At 40.8% G+C, this 22,666-nt stretch overlaps 3 non-coding genes across 3 annotated transcripts; all 3 read right to left on the reverse strand.

The window, feature by feature from the left end:
- Window positions 1-648: 648 nt before the first annotated feature.
- Window positions 649-720, reverse strand: trnap-agg (transfer RNA proline (anticodon AGG)). Its single transcript has one exon. It is a non-coding gene; the product is annotated as a tRNA-Pro (tRNA).
- Window positions 721-3,008: 2,288 nt separating this feature from the next.
- On the reverse strand, window positions 3,009-3,080 carry trnap-agg (transfer RNA proline (anticodon AGG)). Its single transcript has one exon. It is a non-coding gene; the product is annotated as a tRNA-Pro (tRNA).
- Window positions 3,081-4,524: 1,444 nt separating this feature from the next.
- Window positions 4,525-4,596, reverse strand: trnap-ugg (transfer RNA proline (anticodon UGG)). The gene has a single exon. It is a non-coding gene; the product is annotated as a tRNA-Pro (tRNA).
- Window positions 4,597-22,666: the final 18,070 nt, after the last annotated feature.

Raw genomic sequence — 22,666 nt, forward strand, 5'->3', positions numbered from 1 at the left:
GTTCTATACCCTCATCTCTACCTCTTTGTGTCCCTTTGATTTAATCACATTATTTCTCTTCTTGTTCAATGCATTTTTTAGTTTTATTGATCATACTGATAGGGCTGCACAGTGGAGTAGTGTGACAGACTGGTGACCTGTCCAGGGTGTCCCAGGGTGCCCAAGTCAGCTGAGATAGGCTCCAGCACCCCCCACGACCCTTGTGAGAATGAAGCGGTGTATAGAGAATGGTTGGATGGATGGATGGATGATCATACTGGTGTTTCTTTTGTGTTAGTCTGTGATAATGGAGTGGTTAGAACTCAAGGCACCTGTTGCTCTGCCATTAGCTTAGTTGTGGTTGAAGGTTTTAAATGAGCTGAAACTTGTGTTCACTGGTCAGAGTCACAGGATTACTTCAGCTCTGTTACAGTTCATACCAAAGAAATTATTACATCTAATTAAATCTGGCACCAACTTTGTTTAACTGAGGTTTCAGTTCAGTATCTCCTGTCACTGTTCTACATTCTGACAGTTTTGACTGTGGCAGACAGAATCCAGTTTATCTGAAATATTTTTCTCGCTTTGACACAGTAAATAAGACAGCTCTGTTTGAGATACATTTTATACAAATATTTTGGTTAGTACGTCACTCACAGGCTGAAGGGAGGGCTCGTCCGGGATTTGAACCCGGGACCTCTCGCACCCTAAGCAAGAATCATACCCCTAGACCAACAAGCCACATATACAGCTGTTCACATCTGCATTTCTATGTGCAAAGACCTGCAATTGAAGTGTTCAAGGTGGGGATGTGGCGACTTGGGGCTCCACATTTTATCTGACCCAACAGCACCCTCTGGTGAGGGATTTTATGGATTCCCCTTGCTGTGTATTATAACACTGATTCCCAGAAAGTTTGGCCCCAGAGACATTTACACATCCTGAAAGTATATACAATGTGCTTGTCCAAGATTTAAATGTGGGATGTTTCACAAATTATCTATAGTTTTGTAAATGTGCATCGCCGTGGCCCAGCCCTGCTGGTCTTCCCAAATCTTGCTGATAAGTTCCATATTGATTTCAACCTTTACATATCACAGTTGAAGGATTTAAGATTTTCGTTTTTGGGTTGTTGATCACACATTCATCCTGTTCCCAGGAAAAGAAGAATTCAAATAATCATTTTATTATTTCTAATCATACTATTCTCTCTCAATGAGAGACCTCAGCATTTGATTTGTGGATGGAACGTTTACCACCTATTCTTGTGAATGTAGGAATGTTTTGTACTGCAATAGACTCTAGACTCCAGACTCAAGCGTGGACTGATTAGAATTTGGTGCTCAAATGAAAAAAAGCTGATTTCTTGTTGATATGGTGTTCAAATATCTTCCGTTTTACGTGTAGTATAGGTTACTCTGTAGCAGCTACTGGGAATTTGACTGGCTATCACAAGTTTTGTGCTACCTTTATCACAGCACAGTTGAGAACACCAGTTGTTTCAGATTGAAATTAGTTGTTCTGTTTAGATTTCAAAAGTTAGGGCTCATCCAGGATTTGAAGGTTGGACCTCTCGCACCCTAAGCGAGAATGATACCAATAGACCAATGAGCTACATATCCAGTCATTCACATCTGTAATTCCATGCAGCAAAGTGCTGCAATTGAATTGTTAAACTGTGGTGAAAGCTGTATATGTTCCCTTTATATGAACCTCCACACTTCATATGTCTGTACAGATTTTCTCTCATCCATGGTAATCCCCTTACCTTCAGCAGGAATCAACTGGACTTCTCGTTTAGATTATCTCATTCAAGAGGCTTCTTCACTTATAACTCACTGATGAGGAGTTACAGATTTTTAAAGTAGCTTCAGTTTTTCAGTTCACATGCCCATGGCCCATGAATGATCCAGGACTCATGTACTTCAAGGTGGGAATGTTTGTGAATCCAGGTGGTCCAACAATAACGACAGCAATCATGGTGGTGGATCTGCCAGTTTACAACAGACATGAATCTGCCATGTCAAGAGTGACTCAATATGTTAATGATAGTGAAACTTTGTGTAGAGAGACCTTATCGCTGCATTATAAGTGCTGTTGTTGACCTCCCCGTCTGTTTAGAGATGGCTGTTCCAACTTGACATAGATGACTTCCGTCACTGCTCTCTCAAACCATCTGTCCTCTCTGCGGTCTGAGTTCATGTCTCTGCCGAGTGCCGTGATAAACCTATGTACAAAAGGCAGTCATTTATCAGTTAAACTGAAGTAGCAAGTTCAAATATACAAGTACAGTACAAAAAGGGGTATGTAGTGATGAGAGGTGTAATTACTACAATCTGAAGAAAAACATATAAATTATTATTGTCTTTTTGTTGACCAAGTGTTTTTTTTTATGTTGTTATTTAAGTGTTCTTATAGATAAACTATTGCGATATCAGAGGTAGATGCAGCACAGAAGAACATCTTTTGTTGTATGTATGGTATTCTGTAGTCAGTATGGAACAGCTGATTTCTTGTTGATACTCCAGTAGCATTTTGCGTTTGGGTTCTCTGTCTGCACAACTGTCCAATTCCAACAAACACAAAATCATAGGAATCTCAGGAATCTTCAGAGGATTTCTTTAGATTTGACTCAAATGTTCACTTAGACTCAAGCAAGGATAGTATAGAGTTACAGTTTATAGGTGTGCATGGGTACGCAGCTGACTTCTTGTTCAAATAGGTTCTGGCTTTTCAGTACATTCTAATGCATGAGTGTGAAGTGTAATGTTGCATTTTAAATCCCTGCAAATTTCTGTTTTCCTCAGAAATTAAATTTAAAATTTATATTTGTGCAACACATCCTGGGTTTTGCTTTATGCCAGGAGCTGGTCAAACTTTTTCGATGCAAGCTACTGAGAGAGTAACTACCTGTGACAAGGTTTGTGCCACGTTTGTCACAACTGTGTTGAGAAACCCTGCAATTTAAGGTTTTCGGTCAAAGTTAATTGTGATATGTAGATTTCCATAGGATTCAGAGATCAACAGCAGGGCTCGTCCGGGATTTGAACCCGGGACCTCTCACACCCTAAGCGAGAATCATACCCCTAGACCAACGAGCCACACATACAGCTGTTTACATCTGTAATTCTGAGCTCCAAACAGCTGCAGCTGAACTGTTCAAAGTGGTGATGTGGCGGCTTGGAGCTGCGTGCTTTCTCTGATCCAACAGCGCCCTCTGGTGGAGTATTTTATATGTTAATCTTGCTTTGTTTGTTGGTATCATGTTCAAATCCATTTTGTTTTTATGTAGATTAGTAGCTTGGAAAATCCAAACTGAATCTCCATGTAATCTCCTATTTCCATGTTAGGAGATACAGGAGAATCAGTTTGGCCTTGGACGAATTGAATCACGTTTCCCTCCCAGGACAGTTTGGTACGACCAATCATAGCACGGGAGGCTTTAGTTAATGCTGCATCATCTTCAGTGCCTGGATTACCCATAAAACACCTGCGCACCTCCCATAACCAAACACAAACATTAACAAAGTTATTCCTAACACCGCTAATCGTTTGGAAGGAGTCTTTTGTTGCGTAGCCTTTTCAAAAATAAGTGTTGTAGTTGAGAGCACCCCATGTATTCGCAGATATTTGTGACAAAAACGGCAGTAATCATTCACCACGACGCTTTCTCGGCTGCATGCCATTATTGTTTGGACTACATGGACTTCAAGGTCGATTTGTTTGTGCGTCACATCCGTGTTACGCTGATTGGTTCTTTCTCATTCAAGCTGCATTCGTTAGCCCCTCCTTTTAGAAATCGTCTCCTATCATCACAATGTCAGACTGCCTTTATTTGTATTAATACATAAATAAAGTCAGTCTGGATTTTTGCAAGCAAGTAGATTAGATTCTTCTGTACAAGCTCCTGTGAATCTGACTAGTTATGACAAGAATTGTTATTTTTGTCACAGCACTGTTGGAAAACCCAGCACCTTAAGGTTTTCACTTGAACTTAATTGTTATGTTTAGATCCCTGTGAGCGTCAGAGGTTCTCGATATGATAATAAATCCTTAAATGTTCTCAGCTTCACCAGAAAACATGACATATTTTGTTGTATGTATGCTATTTTGTTGGTATGGAACAGCTGACTTCTTGTTTATAATCCACACCAGTGACAATCAAGACCACAAGCATTTTGTTTTCGAATTGTCTGTCTGAACCTCCCATTCCCAATAACACAAAGTGACAGGAATCTTCAGAGGGTTTCTTTAGATTTGACTTTTATTCACTTGGATGAAAGTCATGGACTGATTAGAATGTGGTGGTCAAATGTCAGTACAGTTGCAGATATACAGTTGATTTGTTGTTGGTATCATTTCTATATATGTCGTGTTTTTTGTCTTGATTAGATTATTTTGTACCAGCTGCTGGTAATCTGACTTGCTGTGACAAGATTGGTGCTGCTTTTGTCCTGACTGTGTTGGAAAACCCAACAACTTCAGGTTCTCATGAGGCATCAATTGTTATTTTTAGATCTCTGTGAGCTTCAGATGTTAAAGTGAGGGCTCATCCGGGATTTGAACCCGGGACCTCTCGCACCCAAAGCGAGAATCATACCCCTAGACCAACAAGCCACACATACAGTTGTACACATCTGTAATTCTGTTCTGCTCAGACCTAAAATTGGATCTCAAAGTGGTGACCTGGGACTCCACATTTCACCTTGTCCAACAGCATCCCTGATGGTTAAAATGTTCTTCTTGCTTTCTTCATGCTGCAGTTTAAATATCTATGTACCATTTTCTGGTCTTGGCTGCTGAGATGGCGAAAAAGCTTCACCACGATAAGGTGTGATTGGTGGATGAGATCTGGATGAGATGCTGAAGGCTCAGGACACAGTTGGGATGTCTTGGCTGACATGTCTCTTTCAATGGACTCAATTCACTGAACAACGCTTACTAGTGGCCATCTGGGGAAACACATTCTGAATTTAATACATACACATAGTTGAAATAATAATAATACAATTACCGTCTTCTATCTAAAGCTACAGCTATGTATTTGTGCACGCATTAATTGCAAGGCTTTTTTTAAGCTCTTGTGTTAATCTACTTGCTAATTTGAGGCTGTAGCTCCAGTGTCTCATCCTACTTGATTTAAGACAAATTCTCTTAGCTCGTGACATTTCAGCAATATAGACTGACTTGTTTTGAGACAATGCATCTTAAATATCCTGTTAAGTCAAACAATCTTGAAATTATCTTGTTTTGAGTTGAATTTTACAAGAAAACTCAAAATAAGTTTAACCCTCGTGTTGTGCTGCATTTTCACATTTCTTATTCTGTCTCATCTGGCGACTCTATAAATGAATCTCAATACTCTCATGCTCTGACCTTCTCTTCATCAGCAACCACACCTCAGCGCCGTAGAGAAGAATTGGTCTTAAATTGTCATGTGCAGGGCTTAAAGTGAGAAAAAATCCTGAGCCTGAACTTTTAAGATCCAATTTATAGTGTCAATAAACGTATTCAAATGTGTTTTAAAACTCACTAAAACACAATATATATGAGATTCTATTAATTCAGAGCAAATATGAGGTCATCTGGTGGAAATAATGCCCATTATGATCCCTCTATTTTATTGTTGCTCAAATGTAAAACCTTACTTGGCCAAAACTTAAGGCATTTTAGAAAGTGCCCCAAGTCAGATTTTTTTGTGTTGATGTTTCAATACCACATCAATATAATTGCAAAGATTTATTTTAGTGTAAAGGGGAAAAAATCATGAAAATCAAGTACATGTATTATTAATAACTTTTAATATTTTTTCTATCTCTTCAGTAGATTTAACAAGAACTCAAAACAACACCAACCACAACAAAACTGCTACAAAACTAGGCTGCTTTCCTTCATAAGGCACAATTTTTACTTACAACATTATCTCAAGTGTCAGTCTCAAGAGAATATTAAGTGCTTGGAGAATACTGTTTGAAAAATTCATTTCTTTTTTTTTTTTTTTTTTGCTTTGTTTGTGAATTTTCTGAACATTTTCTTTTTAACATGTTCATTCAAAATGGTGTTTTTTGAAATAAACTGCAAAACACAGACAACAGGATTAACTTGTTTAATATTCTCTGGAACACTACAAGAGAATAAACTGTCATATGTCACTTGCTATACCAACTTTGTATTTAAGCAGGTAATAAAAGCACTAGTATTAACTCTTAAATGCAATTTTAGTTATTGCCTCACAATATATATCATGATGCTGACTCTCTCAAACTCTGTAACTGGCAAAGAAATTCGGGCCTTCCTGATCTGGTTTATCTGGGTCCTGGCAGCAATTGACTGCTCATGCTGAAGAACTTCTACTCTGGCCTTTTCCTCTGGAGTCAGCCCATTTCTCACAAAGATCTGATTAAGAAGCCCTCTGTAGCACATAACCACACATACGCATGTTATTAACTGCTCATTTGATAAACCTCAATAATCTGTGTGATTAGTTTAAATCATTTGATTTTCAATTTGAACTAACACACATTTTGTTTGTTTTTGGTAAGGGAAAAAAATGTATTCACTGTATAATTTGTTCAGTTGACTTTCAATTTAAATGTTTCTATTTTTTATCTATATTTTGGGAAGAAAAAACGGTGAAAGCAGGCTAAGAACATTCTTATTTAACTATCTATCCATTATTCATTTCACACAACCCATACGTTCGTTCTGTTCTTACTAATAATATTTGCTTAAGATTGGAGAGTTTTTGTTTGTGGCTAGACATCATTCGGATGCATAAGGTCACAAAATCTGCTGAGAGCTATTTAACTCATTATTACAAACATCCTATATGTCCTCAGATGAAAAAGGTTAATATCACCTAAGCTACAGATGTTCTGAGTAGAATAATGGGACAAATCCATATTGCTTGATCTTTGATTTTTTTCCTTTCAAAATAAAATCCAGCAAACTAAATAGCTGTTTCCTTTTTTCCTTTTGCCGTTGTAAAACACATAGAAAAATGTTTAAAGACTGAGAAATCAAACAAAATCAACAACTTCTGTTTTTGTTACTTTTTTAATTCAATACCTAAGCCTGTTTGTTTTTATTTTGTGGCGAAACCATGGGGACTGTGGGGCATGCACGTGCATCGCCACTGAGGCGTGTATTCCTGCAGTTCTCCCATAGACTGTATATATAATGGACGTAGCATCTGGCTCCAGAATTGAAGCCAGCCCGGAAGTGTCAAAAACTTGTAATATCACGCCGTCCGCTAGGGTTGGCTCCAAACAGCTTTTGCTCCATACACCCCAATTCATTTTTGGAGAAAATAAAATTTGATAGACTGATGTTCTACAGCTCAGGATTTTTTTTCCTGTTAGTTTTCATGGTCAAAATGAGAGATCAGGTGGCCGATCTTAAAATAAATCAATACTGAATTTTAAATAAATCGTTAAAGTTGGCGGAGCCAGGGGGCGTGGCTATACTTGATAGACAGCAACAGAAGCCTCTGTGGTAAAATGTGGGCGGGATAAGAGAGTCCTCAGCCAATCATGCCCCTAGTTGCTCTCTGGTCCAGCCTGTTTGAAGACGCTATTTACGTCACTGGCTCCAAAAAATCCAAAACGGCGACCAGGAAGTAGCAAAATCCGGGCTTCATTTTCTCGGCATTGAAACCAACGGGTGACATCACGGTTAGTTTACGCCTGAGTTCTCCACAGCACGCACTTACGCCAATGGGGCGAGTCAACACACCGCGGCTCAGGGATCGCGGCAGCGGCTGCTCTCTTTGTTAATCAGCAGAGACACATCCTCTCTCCTCTGTCACACAAAGTCTGAGCAAACTTTAGTATCTGCGTCTTTGGGCTAAACATGAGCTCCAACGCTATTGACCAGTGATCAGCTGCTCGATTCTTCACCGCACCACTCACAGATTGGAGCTCCGTGCGCTCTGGAGAGACCAGGCAGCCACAGGGCTGGGACACGTGTGGAATGGTTATACAGTCCAAGCAGAAATAAAATAAATAATATGCAATATATATCAATGTGTTTCCAGTAATTCCCTTTAAACATAATTACAAAAAACACCAACAAATATTGCAAATTTGGATTTTGTTTGTGGGATACTGTTATTTCTTATCAGTGGCTCAAGCAGCACCGACGATGCCGAACCAAGAGGGCGCAGCATATCGTGCTCCCAGCAGTCAATGCGCACTGGCAGTTAGAAAACTGTAATTGGATAAAAGTTCTATCAGAAAGTCGCATGCCTGGACAGAAGGTGTATATTTTTTAATGTAGGATTTGGAGTTTGATTGATTAAAGCGGAGCAACTGAATGCACAATGATGCACATGCTTGGAGCCTTCAGGACGGAGATGGATGAAATTTTTTAAATGGTACACTTCCATGCGCCGGAAATCCGGCGTGGCGCCGGAAAACTTTAAGCCCTGTAATAGGTTCATGCTGTGTTTTCAATTTCATCAAACAGCAGAGAGCATGTGAAAGGACTGCTACTTCTACAGTTATTGCCTGAGCTTTCAGCAATGTGTTGTTCTTACTCATAATTTGTTTGAATTGAGTTTGTTTTTGTTTCATAGTTTTTAAGTAGTGGCAGTTTGTTTGAGAGTATAAATTGACTGTCTGGCCTGTCTCTGGCCGTTTCTCCATATGCGTACTTGTCCGTAGTTGCGTCATGAAACGTCATCAGTCAGAGACTGAGTACTGTTCAGATTCAAAGAACGCATCTGACTGAGAAGGGAAGTAATACCCGGAAATGTTCTCGCTTTGCCCACATTTATCGAGACTGCATCGGACCAGACTTGTGCAGACTTGGGGCGACCAGATAACCCATAATGCATTTCACAATAAACTGGATGGCGAAATGGCAGATGACAAATCACATAACTGTGAGTAACAAATTTGAAATATTAGCATCGTTGTTTAACGGAATGTAGTGTTAAGAGTTTTTTAGGCAAGAATATAGTTGTTTAAAATATTGATATGGGGTCGGTATTTCAAGTTAAAGCTTATTTGAAAATTTGCTCCGACGTTTGCCGAGGTCCGCCAACGGGACCGCTATCTGCGGCTCTTTTCTCTTTCTCTGCAGGACCATCCAACGGGTCCTGGACATCAACTGAAGAGGTTTGCAGTGGATGTGACTCTGGATCCTGATACAGCAAATTATTGGCTCATCCTGACTGATGATAGAAAACGTGAGTCATGGTGATGTGAGGAAGAAACTTCCAGACAAAGAAATTTCATCCATGTGTCAGGGGCCATGAGATACGGCTGGTATCTCATGGCCACTGGGTACTTGGAGTGCTGTCAATCAAAGAAGAAGGTTGGAGGCTGGTCACAGGGCATCATTAGGCAGCTGCCCCCCACCTACAGCTGTCAGTTTCCTGCTGCACTCATGTACACGTAAGAGCCAGTTGAGCCACACTGTGACCTGCGTGTTGGACATGCATGAAACTGAGACTGATGCTGGTGTTTGTTGCTGTAGGTTGTCCTGTGACCTGAGGGTGGTTGAACAACTGAAGTCCCACAGCTGAAGATCCAGAACCTTGAGGGGCTCTCTGATAGCAGGGTAGACGGACTCGTTGCACTCTGGCAACGCCTGCCAGAGGCTGACAAGAAGAGAGTGGTCTACCCTGCCAGACACCAGAAGAGGCAGTTCAAGGCCGCCAAGGGGAAGAACACCTCCTGTCCTGAGAAGGAGAGTCTCCAACGGTAAGACTCCTTAAAACAGCCGTTCCTCCACAACCGTCCGCTCCAGTCCTTCATATTAACACCATCTGATTCACCGCTGCCTTCTAGCTGTCTGCTCCCACTGAACCCTGCAAACTGGCCCAGTGCCAGTCGCCTGGTCCAAGCCGTTTGCAGCTCCCTTAGCAGTTCGTGTCAGTGGTCTTGAAGACCCAGTGGTCACTTGTCCTCACCGACTACGTGGCCATCAGAGAGGCAGTGCAGATGAGCCCTGATGGCTCAGAACACCATCCAGCTCTTTGAGCTGAACCAGAGGAACCTGTCCCAGTGGTGGCAGCTGATATGAAGCTGTTGTTATCTATGATTTATTATTTTAATGAAAACCCAGCAGCCTAAAGTCTCTCTGTGTGTTTCAGGTTCTTCTGTCGTCAGAAAACCTGGGAGAGGACTGTTCTGGAGCAGTGAACCAACATCATCCCTGCTCCAGCTGTAGCAGACTGGCCTCTCTCTGCTGTCGAATGACTGTCCCTGTTGAAGGGGGAGACAGGGACAGACCTTTATGTTCCCTGGACCTGAGGAGCAGCCAGGACCATCAACTGGAGGTCTGCCAGCCCCTCTTCGGCTCTGTTCCTCCCAGAAATGCCTTCATTTGTGTGTATAAAATGTTCATGTCAAGTGAAATTGTGAGGAAAAAGACAAGGTTAACTGCATTTTACTCACGAAGTTGCTCTGGTCACCCAGTCTAGCGAACAACAACAAAAAAAAAATCAGTATTTTCAAAAAAATTCATAAAATTTAAACTGTGACTGCTTTAAAACTGTAAAAGATGTCAAAACACTGATTTAGACAGATAATATTCAAGGCGTTGTAACCTGTTTAAAATGAATAAAGTCTAAGTATGCTAGAGCTACAGGTTTACAAAGATGACTGGTGTTTGGCAGTTATCTCGCTGACCTTCGAATTTCCAAAAAACCGTACGAGGAATCTACAAGTCATAGTTACCTGGTTTGTATGGGTTTTTTCATAGCTGCAAGAGGACTGCAGGATCACACTGGAATGATAAGTGTGTTTCAATATTTAGGTACTGGTACATTTAAATAATACATGCAATTTTATATTTCATCAATAATATAGAATCATGAACATTGTATTTAACATACTAATACTTGTATAAAAAATAAGCAAAACACTATAATAATATATACATATAATTTATTAAACCTTTAATCCAGTTTAAATATGAAGCTGCTCAGTCGTTAACTGAGCAGCTTCATATGTCAATTAATTGTCTGTGTTGACCTCAAAGTAGCTGAACAAGGTCAGTAAGGAAAATGACACAAGTTATCCATAATTTCACTGATTGGGTGGGATGCAGACAAAAGGACATCTCTCAAAAACAATGCCACTGAAAATCAAACATTCGACAGGATTACAATGCAGTTTATGATGGACCGTGGAGATTGCATCAATGATCACAATCAGCAACTGTTAACTGCAACAAAAGATAATTTATTAAGGAAAACATAATTATGAGATGTGGTAGAAAGCAGTTTGAGTGATGCGCCTTGATATTTCACATTCATTGCTGGTCCATAAAAATTGGGGAAATGGGATTATTCCCTTCAGCTAGTGCCAGACTCAATATATCATCAAAATACTGATCCATGCTTCCTGACTGATGTCAGCAGGCATGAGACATGAATCCTGAAACATACAATGCTGCTGTTTATCATGCAAAAGCTCATCGTGAACATCTAGATATTTCACCACCTTCTACTTCTTTTAATGCCTGTTTGTACTTTTTAAATACTGCAAAGCCTGCCTTATGTGCATAGTGTCAACAAACTGGTCTTCATAATGCCTTGTATAAGTTAATTTCTACTTTAATTTTACTTGGAACAATGAGCCTTCCATATTTGAACAAGGCAACAAATTGTTGATCTGTAAAATATTTGCTGGAACACATGTGACTGGTCCATGTACTCCAGTTTTCCCACCTTCAGGTAATGCAAACATTCTCAGAAATGGTATGTGTAATGCGATCAAATGTTGTTTTAGGCTATTCAAACATGAGAATTTTGAATAGCCACAGAGGACCATGTCCCAATTTGTTGACTGCACATTCACCTGGCATTTCACCTTTTCTGACCTTGTCATGACAACTGAAACAAATCCACAACTGGCCTCTAGATGAATCCAGCCATTGACATGGCCTTACACAATCTGCAATGCATATGTGAAGATAATCTTCACTATTGCCTACATGTGCAATTGCAATTATGTCTTTTCTGTTCTTATCTCTTTTGCACTGTACAACTTGATGTCTGAACAACAACTTATAGCAAACACAACACACAAAATCTGGACTGTCTTTCACCTTCTCTAAAACTGTTTCATGACAAAATCAAACTGGTGTGACTATTCGCTCGGTGCATAACTTTACTTCCGTTCTACTTCCGCATTCTCGTGTGTTAGCGTCTTTACTTCCGGACTGTCGAGATGGCGATGTTTTTCACACCTTGGAACAAATAACCACTCTTTAAAAAACACGTAACATTGTGGCAAATGGTTTAGCGTGAGCATAGCTTTAGCTCAAGAAAACGTCAGCTGATGAGAAGCTGAGGAGGAGGATGACTGACTGCTAAAAGTTTTCTCAAACTCGGATACAAACTCCGAAACAAACATTATGTTGAAGCAGGAAAAAAACACATTGAAATAGGCAGCCTGGTGCTTGCTGTAGTTTTGATCATATGTAACGTTACATACAGTTTGTTTTGCTCAGACGTTTGTATGTCAGAGTTATAGTTTAGTAACCTTGCCAGCAAGTTGATTTCTCATGATATTTGTGAGTTCACAAATCTCTCAAGAAACCATCTTGCTCCACTCCCACCTTCACTTTTCGTACAGCGCCAAGTTGGTTCGGGCCAATCACGCAGCAGTATTCGTGTGTGGGGCGGGATATCCGGGTGTGAAGACGACACCAAGCACCAGTAGATTAAAACAAACATGGCAACGGAGGACAACAATCATGTAGATGCTGCTATTAAGTCAGTTTTAGCTGAATCTCCTTTCGCTTCTTTGAAGGAAGAACAACGAGAGGCGCTTTGCGCATTTCTGGATGGTAAAGATGTTTGTGCTTTTTTACCTACAGGTTTTGGTAAGAGTTTAATCTACCAATTGGCTCCGCTCGTTGTGAAGATCCCGCGATTGGCTAAAAACAAACCTGTCAGAGGCGGGACATACTGTTGTATTGTCCAATCCGTGCCTCTTTCCTCCGAACGGATTTCCATGGAGCAGTCCCAGATTGATATTGTGGAGTACTATCAAGTAGTACACAATTATTAATCTGGCTATTGCCAGGTTAATAGTTTAGGTCTAGACTTGTTAATGTTTCTGGAGAATGTCTTGAAATAACATTTGTTATGATTTGTCGCTACATAAATTAAGATTGATTTATTGATTGGCTCCAACAAAGCATCAGGGACACTTATAAATTAAATAGATTGTATTTAATTTCAGAGTTACATTAGGATCAAAACTCTTATGTTTCAACATGTTACCTACCGTTGGTGGGTGATGAGCTGTGCTGATGCTGGTAGAGGCTGTCATGATCTGGAGCTATTTCGGTCTCCATCTCTGACTCGGACTCTAGCCCTGGGGCAGGACTCTCAGTCCGCGGGCGCCGTTCCCAGACGCTCTGACTGGGTGCAGGTAGTTTGTACCCATTCCAGGCAAAGTAAAACGACACGCTTCCTTTTTCAGCTTCCTCAGCCCCCCCACAGTCACACTGAAATCTGTTTTCTTAAAATGCCGACTACAAACCCGTGTGTTTTTGGTCGGGTTGAAGTGATCTCACCGGATCTTCTGCATCCACTCAGCTCGCACTGCAGCGTCAACAGGGAATGTATGGAAACTTACTTCATTGTTATAACGTGACGAAACGGTACATAAAGGCACACAACAATGAAGTGCTTAAGATCCCACTCTCTGAAAGGCTAATCGTCTCCCTTGAACCCTAAAAACACTCATTGTAAAAATATATCTCTCTCTGTTCGCTGTCTGCTCTCCTGCTCACTATCTCCTGCTCTCCTTCTCAAATAACCAGAAGTTTTGACCGGAAGTATCCACCCACACCCTTCAGTTCGAACGTCAGCGATGTGCAAGGAGCCTATTCCTTCAGTTCTTTCTTCGGCTGTGTGCTACCTGCTGTAACATTTATTTATTTATTTATTTACATTTTTTTTACAGAGGTATAGCCCCTTGAGATGAACCATCTCGTTTTCAAGGGGGTCCTCTATATAAATGAAAAGAGGAGCAAAGTATACTTAAAAGACAAAATCCCAAACAAAAGCACAACAATAACAAGATGAGCCCTCAGTAGAGGGCAGAACCACGCCCTCTGCTGGCGAAAACCCTGTCCTCCCTATACAAGCAATGCAATATGTATCAATTTTGATCATCGTATGTATCTCCCTCCCTACTTGATCTGCTGACCTGTAACTCCACAACTGAGCAGGGGACCTTAGACTGATCTTCAGTGCCAAGTTTGATTATCCTGACTTCAGCGGTTGCAGATATATCGGACCGGACATAGCCACATACATACATACATACATACATACATACATACTTACCCAGCCAGATACCGCACCGAATGCAATAACCCCGCCGACGTACCCGTCGGGCGTGGTTAATGACAACACACCCACACAGACCAGGGGCCTGTTTCATGAAGCAAGTTTATTGAAAACTCTGAGTTTGTTAACCCTGAAATGAGGGAAACTCAGAGACAGAGGGGTAACTGTAGCCTGTTTCACAAAGGTCAGAAAAGTGTGCCTGGCCCTGAAACGGCTTTTACTCATCATTGTGGTTTTCCTGGACATAAACCTGTCAGAGCATCAAGGAGGAGTTCCACAGGATTGCAGGTGAATGATGTAGAGATCTGTTAAATTCATTTTAAATCATATTCTGTGAATGACATTGTGCTGCAACCTCAGACTGGGATTAGTCATTTTAATTTCTTTTTGGATTTCCCAGTGTGATTGGATGCATAGATGCACACACATCCCCATCACATCATGAACAGGAAGTCCATTCACAGCATAAATGTGCAGGTAGGCTACAGGTAGACTGACTACGGTTTCTAAATGTTAAAGACTGCATCATAGTTCAACATCTGTCATTCTCTGCACTGTCCAGATCATATGTGATGCTGCATACATCATTAACCACGCCCGACGGGTACGTTGGCGGGGTTATTGCATTCGGTGCGGTATGTGGCTGGGTAAGTATGTATGTACACACGTGGACAAAATTGTTGGTACCCCTCAGTTAAAGAAGGAAAACCCACAATTCTCACTGAAATCACTTGAAACTCACAAAAGTAACAATAAATAAAAATGTATTGAAAATTAAATAATCAAAAACAGCCATCACTTTTGAATTGTTGATTAACATAATTATTTAAAAAAACAAACTAATGAAACAGGCCTGGACAAAAATGATGGTACCTCTATAAAAGATTGAAAACTATTTGACCAGAGTGACATGATTAACTCAGGTGTGTCATTTAATTGACATCACAGGTGTTTCCAAACTCATAATCAGTCAGTCTGCCTATTTAAAGGGAGACAAGTAGTCACCCTGCTGTTTGGTGAAAAGGTGTGTACCACACTGAACATGGACAACAGAAAGCGAAGGAGAGAATTGTCCCAGGACATCCGAAAAAAAATTATAGACAAACATCTTAAAGGTAAAGGCTATAAGACCATCTCTAAACAGCTTGAAGTTCCTGTGACAACAGTGGCTCATATTATTCAGAAGTTCAAGACCCACGGGACAGTAGCCAACCTCCCTGGACGTGGCCGCAAGAGGAAAATTGATGACAAATTGAAGAGACGGATCGTTGGAATTGTATCCAAAGAGCCCAGAGCAACCTCCAAAGAAATTAAAGGTGAACTCCAAGGCCAAGGTACATCAGTGTCAGATCGCACCATTCGTCGTTGTTTGAGCCAAAGTGGACTTCATGGGAGACGACCAAGGAGGACACCACTGCTGAAAAAAACTCATAAAAAAGCCAGACTGGAATTTGCAAAAATGCATGTTGACAAGCCACAAAGCTTCTGGGAGAATGTCCTTTGGACAGATGAGACCAAACTGGAGCTTTTTGGTAAGGCACATCAACTCTATGTTCATAGACTCAAAAACCAAGCATACGAAGAAAAGAACACTGTCCCTACGGTGAAACAAGGAGGAGGCTCAGTAATGTTTTGGGGCTGCTTTGCTGCATCTGGCACAGGGTGTCTTGAAAGTGTGCAAGGTACGATGAAATCTGAGGACTATCAAGGCATTCTGGAGAGAAATGTGCTGCCTAGTGTCAGAAAGCTTGGTCTCAGTCGCAGGTCATGGGTCTTCCAACAGGACAACGATACAAAACACACAGCCAAAAACACCCAAGAATGGCTGAGAGAAAAGCGTTGGACTATTCTAAAGTGGCCTTCTATGAGCCCAGATCTGAATCCCATTGAACACATGTGGAAGGAGCTGAAACATGCCATTTGGAGAAGACACCCATCAAACCTGAGACAACTGGAGCTGTTTGCTCATGAGGAGTGGGCCAAAATACCTGTTGACAGCTGCAGAACGCTCATTGACAAATACAGAAATCGTTTAATTGCAGTTGTATGTATGTATGTATGTATGTGGCTATGTCCGGTCCGATATCTCTGCAACCGCTGAAGTCAGGATAATCAAACTTGGCACTGAAGATCAGTCTAAGGTCCCCTGCTCAGTTGTGGAGTTACAGGTCAGCAGATCAAGTAGGGAGGGAGATACGTACGATGATCAAAATTGATACATATTGCATCAGTTGTATAGGGAGGACAGGGTTTTCGCCAGCAGAGGGCATGGTTCTGCCCTCTACTGAGGGCTCATCTGGTTTCTAATGTGGAGGCCAAGTGTTCTGAGTCTGTTCATGACTCCGGGATTTATGGAGAGTCTAACCTGAGCAACAGACTGCAACGTGGTCAGCAGCCAAAAGATTTCTCTTGTCTCCCTCCTTTAATATACTCTGATGTATCCACTATACATTACAGGAGAGTTTGATGGCCTTCTGCTGGGTGACAGAGGTTACCATGCCAACCAAGGCTGATGACCTCATACCCTGACCCTGAACCAGGCCCCCAACAGAACTTCAACCGGGCTCACTGCAGGACCAGGGCAGAGATGACCACAGGCCTACTGAAAGCCCATTTCCAGTGCCTACGTCTCCTTAGGGTGACCCCTGAGAGGGTCTGTGATATTACTGTGGTATGTGTTGTTCAGAATATTGCTACTATTAGAGGAGAGCAACACCCTGCCCTACAAACTGAAGACCCAGATGATGAGCCCATCCACCTGCAGCTATCCAGGACAGCAGAGCAGTCAGAGACACCGTATGCAATAATCACTTCAGAGTTTAAGTCACCATCATCACCACCACAGCAAATAAAGACATGATACACATTTCATTTGGTCTTCCTTTATTTCCTACAAATAAAAGAGATAGTTCATTCATGTTCCAGTAGTTAACATAATTCACCTGTGACCATCACCACCTCTAACTTGTGCTCCAGTATTTCAATTTCCAGATCTGCCTTCCTAATCTGTTTTTGGATTTTTCTCAGCAAATGCAGTTTGTAAATCTGTTTTACTGATAACTGGGAATACATAGAGGACATTAAATTATACAGTTGCACATGAATTCCATGGAATGAACCTCTGGTGTTTCCTGAACATCCATCTCACTGTGTCAGTCTGTGCAGTGGAAGCTGAGGAACCATCCTGCTGCTGTCCAGCCATTCTCTGTTAAAAAGGATGAGAATGTGCAATACTTCAGTGTAGGCTAAATGTCACACACTATATTCCACCCAAAATGTGAAAGGGAAGAGAACTATCCGTAACATACCTCTGTATGCCTTTCTGGATCCCTCTCTGTAAAGGCAGCAGACACAGTTTCATTCTCTTCATCCTAGATCACATGTTTCAGTAACTTAAACTACCATTTGGATAAATCTTTGGAGTATTGCCTACTTACAGTTACGGGTTACCACCCGTTTTACAGGCATCTGCTTTCTTTCTGTTGGCTGAGCAGAAGTCTGTGTTAGTTTAAATAGGCTTAATTATGTAACAGAACATGATATGGATGCAGACATTTAGGCTATGTGTGGATAAAACAACTGCACAGTAAAACAGCCACTTAATATTTAGGCTACTTTACAATGTAAAACATGATCAACATGAAGTACCTCCATGAAATAATGCCGAGCTCTGACCTGTTTGAACAGTGTTTTTATATTTCATCTTATAGGCATTATGGAGGATGTTTTTTTTGTTTAATTTGTCTGATTCACATAAAATGAATATACTGACCTTTAGTGGACTTGCATGTATGGTTTCTAAAAGAATTAAAAAATTAAAAAAATAACTGTGGACATGGCAGGACCTGAAAAACATCAGCCAATCAACGTGCTCGGACCGAGGCGTTTGGTTTGCTCCCTTTCCTGTCAATCAAAAATCTTCCGGCTCAGGCCTAGTTACGTAGATTACGTACGCTTTGGACTTACGTGTTTTCTGTATGTGTTGCTTTGGTATAGCTTCGTAGTTAGCTGGTGACTTGTTTTGCTCATCTTTTTTTACATAATGGCAGATAAAGATCCAGGGGGACCCAGCTGTAAAAGAAAGCTTCACGATTCCTACTCAAGTTTCTGGCGGGGGGCATTTCTTCGTAAATGTTAAGAGGGGGGAGGTTAGAGGGGGGTGAGGGAGAGGTTGTATGTGCGCATGCTACGTTCAAAGTCGTAGGAAATTAAATCTCCTCTAATGCCTTTAAGCTAATGCCACGTGTGCTTCTCCCCCTCGGGATTTCACCTAAGGGTGCTTTCACACCTACGCCTTTTGGTCTGCTTAAAGCGGACTGAAATCCGCAACACCTGCAAGTTCGGTTCGTTTGGGCTGCTGTGAAAGCAGACCAGATGTTTTTGGTGCGGACTAAAGAAGCGGACCGAGACCACCTTCGAAAGGTGGTCTCGGTCCGCTTCTATGTGAACTCCAGTTCGGTTCGCTCCTGGTGAGAACACAAACCTGTCTACATTCGGACCGGCTTGATGGTGCAGCAGACTTTTTGGTCTACGGGAGCTTCCGTAGCAACCTGCACAGGTTGTGGAGCATCGCCTGCTTTCTCCGATAACATCTTGCAATGCATCTTCTCCGTGCCAAAAACGACTGTGTAATGTTCTTGTACCGAATGCGAGCTTCATGCTGGAACAACAGCAGTATTTGTGCTTGCTGCATAAAGCAATGATACGAATATATGGCAACAAGAAGGAACAGGAGAACATAGTTCATTGTTTATGAATAAACCTCGATCCATGGAATAAACACAGCCTGTTGTTTTCTTCCGGGATTTTTCCCTCTTCACATGCTGTGGCAATCAGCGTTCACCTATGTCATCTAAAACACCTTATTTTGTGAACAGCGCCGCCAAACGACTGGGTGGAGATATAACATTCATCGTAGTTGGTTCAACTGCGAAAACACTTGAAAATAGCAACATTGTAACAACTTTTGGGTCCAAACGAACCACTCTAACGGACTAACAGGTGTGAAAGCACTCTAAATGAAATAACTTAATATTCTACCATTCAGACAGTTTTTCCCTGTAATATTACGATTACAAAGGACTACATTTAAACTTACGCACTGATCCGGGCTGCAGTGTTCTCCACGCTGTCTCCCTCTCTTTTGCAGCTGCAGCGGTGTTGCACTTCTTTCTTAAAACGTTTTCAAACTCGCCATATGAGCGCATTAAAAATTTCCAGTTCAAAAACGCAGCCTTTTGCTTCCCCGTTGCCATAGTGACTCGTCGAATCGGGGCTCCATTGATGCTGTCTTTTCAGAGTTGCGGTGCACGCGCTTAACTCAAACTACTCCGAGTTGATTAAACCAACTCAAATCAACCGCTGTGAAACCGAAAACTCAGAGTTTTCTATCTCAGAGTAGATCAACTCAGAGGTGAGGATTAAACTCAGAGTTTCTTGAACCTGCTTCGTGAAACAGGCCCCAGCTCTCAATATTCAACCATTCTCCCACTCACTGTTTACATATCACTAAGTGCACAATGTTATAAATTCTTATACAACAGGTAGAAAAGTGAAACAGTTGCATAAATATTCATGGCATATACAAATTGAATGATGCATTTTACACCACAAAAAATTACAAACAATAAGCATAACAAACAAGACAGACCATGTCAGACAGACCAGGAGAAGTATAAGGCACTATATATTGCTGTAAGTATTCTGGATACCTAAAGTAAATGCACTTAAAAATGAACAGCAACCAATGACAATGTCTTCTGGCAGAAGGTGAGAGCCAAGACAACCGTTCATATAGAACACAGTGGTGTGTCCTATAAGGGCATTGAAGAATGAAACGACAGAGTCTGTTATAGACCACATCTAGAGAATGTAGACAGGAGGTAGTAGCATTCAAATAAACAATATCTGCATAATCCAGAATAGGCAGCAATAACTGAGTGGCTATTCTTTTTCTTACATGATAATTAAAACAGCTTACAGATTGATAAAGTGTTCTTAGGCAATAGTTAAGCTTATTGGTAGTTGCATGCAGAGCCGGCCCAAGGCATAAGCGAGTTAAGCGGTCGCTTAGGGCCCACCACCACCAGGGGCCCCCCCAGAGTCCTTAATAAAAAGCAAGTGTAATTGTAAAAAAAATAGAAAAAAAACCCAATGAATAACCATTGTTTCGGGTTGTACAACAATAATTTTGGTATAATTTTCTAATGCCAGCTAGGTTGCCAAGTATGTCAACCTTCGATGGTATCAATAAGTGGACCGAGTTACTCCTGCGGCAGAATACCTTAGCGGCTGCGCAAGTTCAGTGACAGTGTCATTGCTCAATGGCGGACAGAAGCAAACAGAAATGTTGCCGTCCAAGAAAATGTACCTCTCAGGGGCACAAAAAAGAAAGAGAAAACGGTTGGAGGAGCAGGAAAAGAAAAACAAGGATAAAGGTAGGTTGTATGACTTTTTTGTTTTGATAAATGTTGTGAGCATCGCAAGTTTAGGGCTCAGTCTGAGTCTTGTTTTCCACAGCGCCTTTTTCTCCTCCGGTTGGATATTTGGTAATTGCAATTACATTTTCTAACCTTTAATATATAACAAATCCCTTCACTTAACCCAAAATGATCTAAATCCTCGACTCTAAACATAACCGGAATTAAAACCCGTTGCGGTTCAGTGGCCCGCGGGTGGGCCGTTTTGATATTTACATAAGCATTTTTCGAAATAGAACGACACTGCCAACTCGATGATAGAAACATTATACACCGATGGAAAGCTTAGATTCTCACGAATCCGCCGCTATAAACCACTTTCAGATGTGATTACCACAGCGGGTAATATAAACACATTTGTCCAACAAACAACCAATATCCATCCTTCCGTTCTCTATACATGGCTTTAACGTACACAGCACGACTCACATTTGCGGGTTCATTATTACATAGTGTTGCCAACTGTCTCGTATTAGCCGGGACATCCCGAAAATTGGGCTAAATTGATTTGTCTCATACGGGATCTCAACTGTCCCGTATTTGCGGGCCCCGCCATTACTGTGGTGTAACAGCGCGTCTACTCCCAAATGCTGCCTGCTAAGACAGCGGCAGATATGCTTGTAATCAAAACGTTACAGAACCACAAGAGTACTGTCAAATATATAGGTCTAGAGCTCACGCTACACTCTGGCAGCTGACCAAACTCCAGAATTCAGTCAATAACAACTACCGGGCATAATCAGCAGCAACGACTGCACTGTGCTTATCTCATGAATATTCAATTAGCCATGTGCTGCTTATGCAGATCAATAACTTTGGCACTGAACAGGAAGGAGTATGCTACCTGAAAGTTACGATAGAGAGTTGAGAGGATGTTTTGTACAGTGATAAACAAATAAACTTCTCCAGATCACTGTCATTCAGACGTATGCTAGTTATAGGACTTTGCGGTCAAGAAACAGGTGCAGCACAGAGCTGATCAAAAATGAACTTCAAATATCTGTGAACTGTGATATGTCATGTAAGGACTTCTCTTTGGCTGTGCAAAAGGACAAAAAACTGCTTGAGTCAGTCAAGGACAGCAAAAAGTATCCATGGAAAAAGTAAACTTGGTGAGTTTTTTTGCATTTATTTATTTATTTTTGCCTGTTTTTATGTAAAGCGCCAAATTATTTTAGGTTAAAAATTAAAGGGAATATAGACATTTTTTATTTCCTGTTAAATCACTAAATGAATATACACTGTGCTCACACATCATGCTCACACCATAGTGGCACTGTGCACCTGTCCCTTATTTAGTTGTGAGAAAGTTGGCAACCCTATTATTACACACAGATGAAAAAGAAAGAGAGCAGAAAAAGCAAAAAGAAAGCAAAGATTTTAGTGTTCTAGAGAACCTGGTTTTTTATGTATGTTATAAAATCAAAATATTTTGAATTGTCCTTTTGGAAAAGATCTTCCATATATAATAATATAAACATGCCATGTGCCTTTTCAAATATGAAAATATGTTTTTCTGGCATGCCAATCTGTACTTTTATACTCTGTTTTACAATCATTTGTAATAAAAAGTAAGCTAAGCAACCTTACAGGTAATTTCTGTTAAAAGATAAAGGAAACTTAAAAAAAAACATCTCAATGAACTTCCAACATCAACATAGTCAGTAATGATCAAAGAACTTGATTACATTACTTGAGAAAAAGTAAATTGGATAAAAATTTACCCCAATAAATGTAAAAGTAATTCAGTGAAGTGAAAGTAAAGAAGCATTTGCTGTAAAGTAAAAGCATAAAAACTGCTGAAATACATGCTATGAATTATAATTTTGGGGCTTAAAAATTACTACCAGTATGATTTCCTGCATGGGAACGCAACTGAGTTTATTGA

This window comes from Acanthochromis polyacanthus, chromosome 20 (assembly GCF_021347895.1).
Source record: "Acanthochromis polyacanthus isolate Apoly-LR-REF ecotype Palm Island chromosome 20, KAUST_Apoly_ChrSc, whole genome shotgun sequence".
Classification (NCBI taxonomy): domain Eukaryota; kingdom Metazoa; phylum Chordata; class Actinopteri; family Pomacentridae; genus Acanthochromis; species Acanthochromis polyacanthus.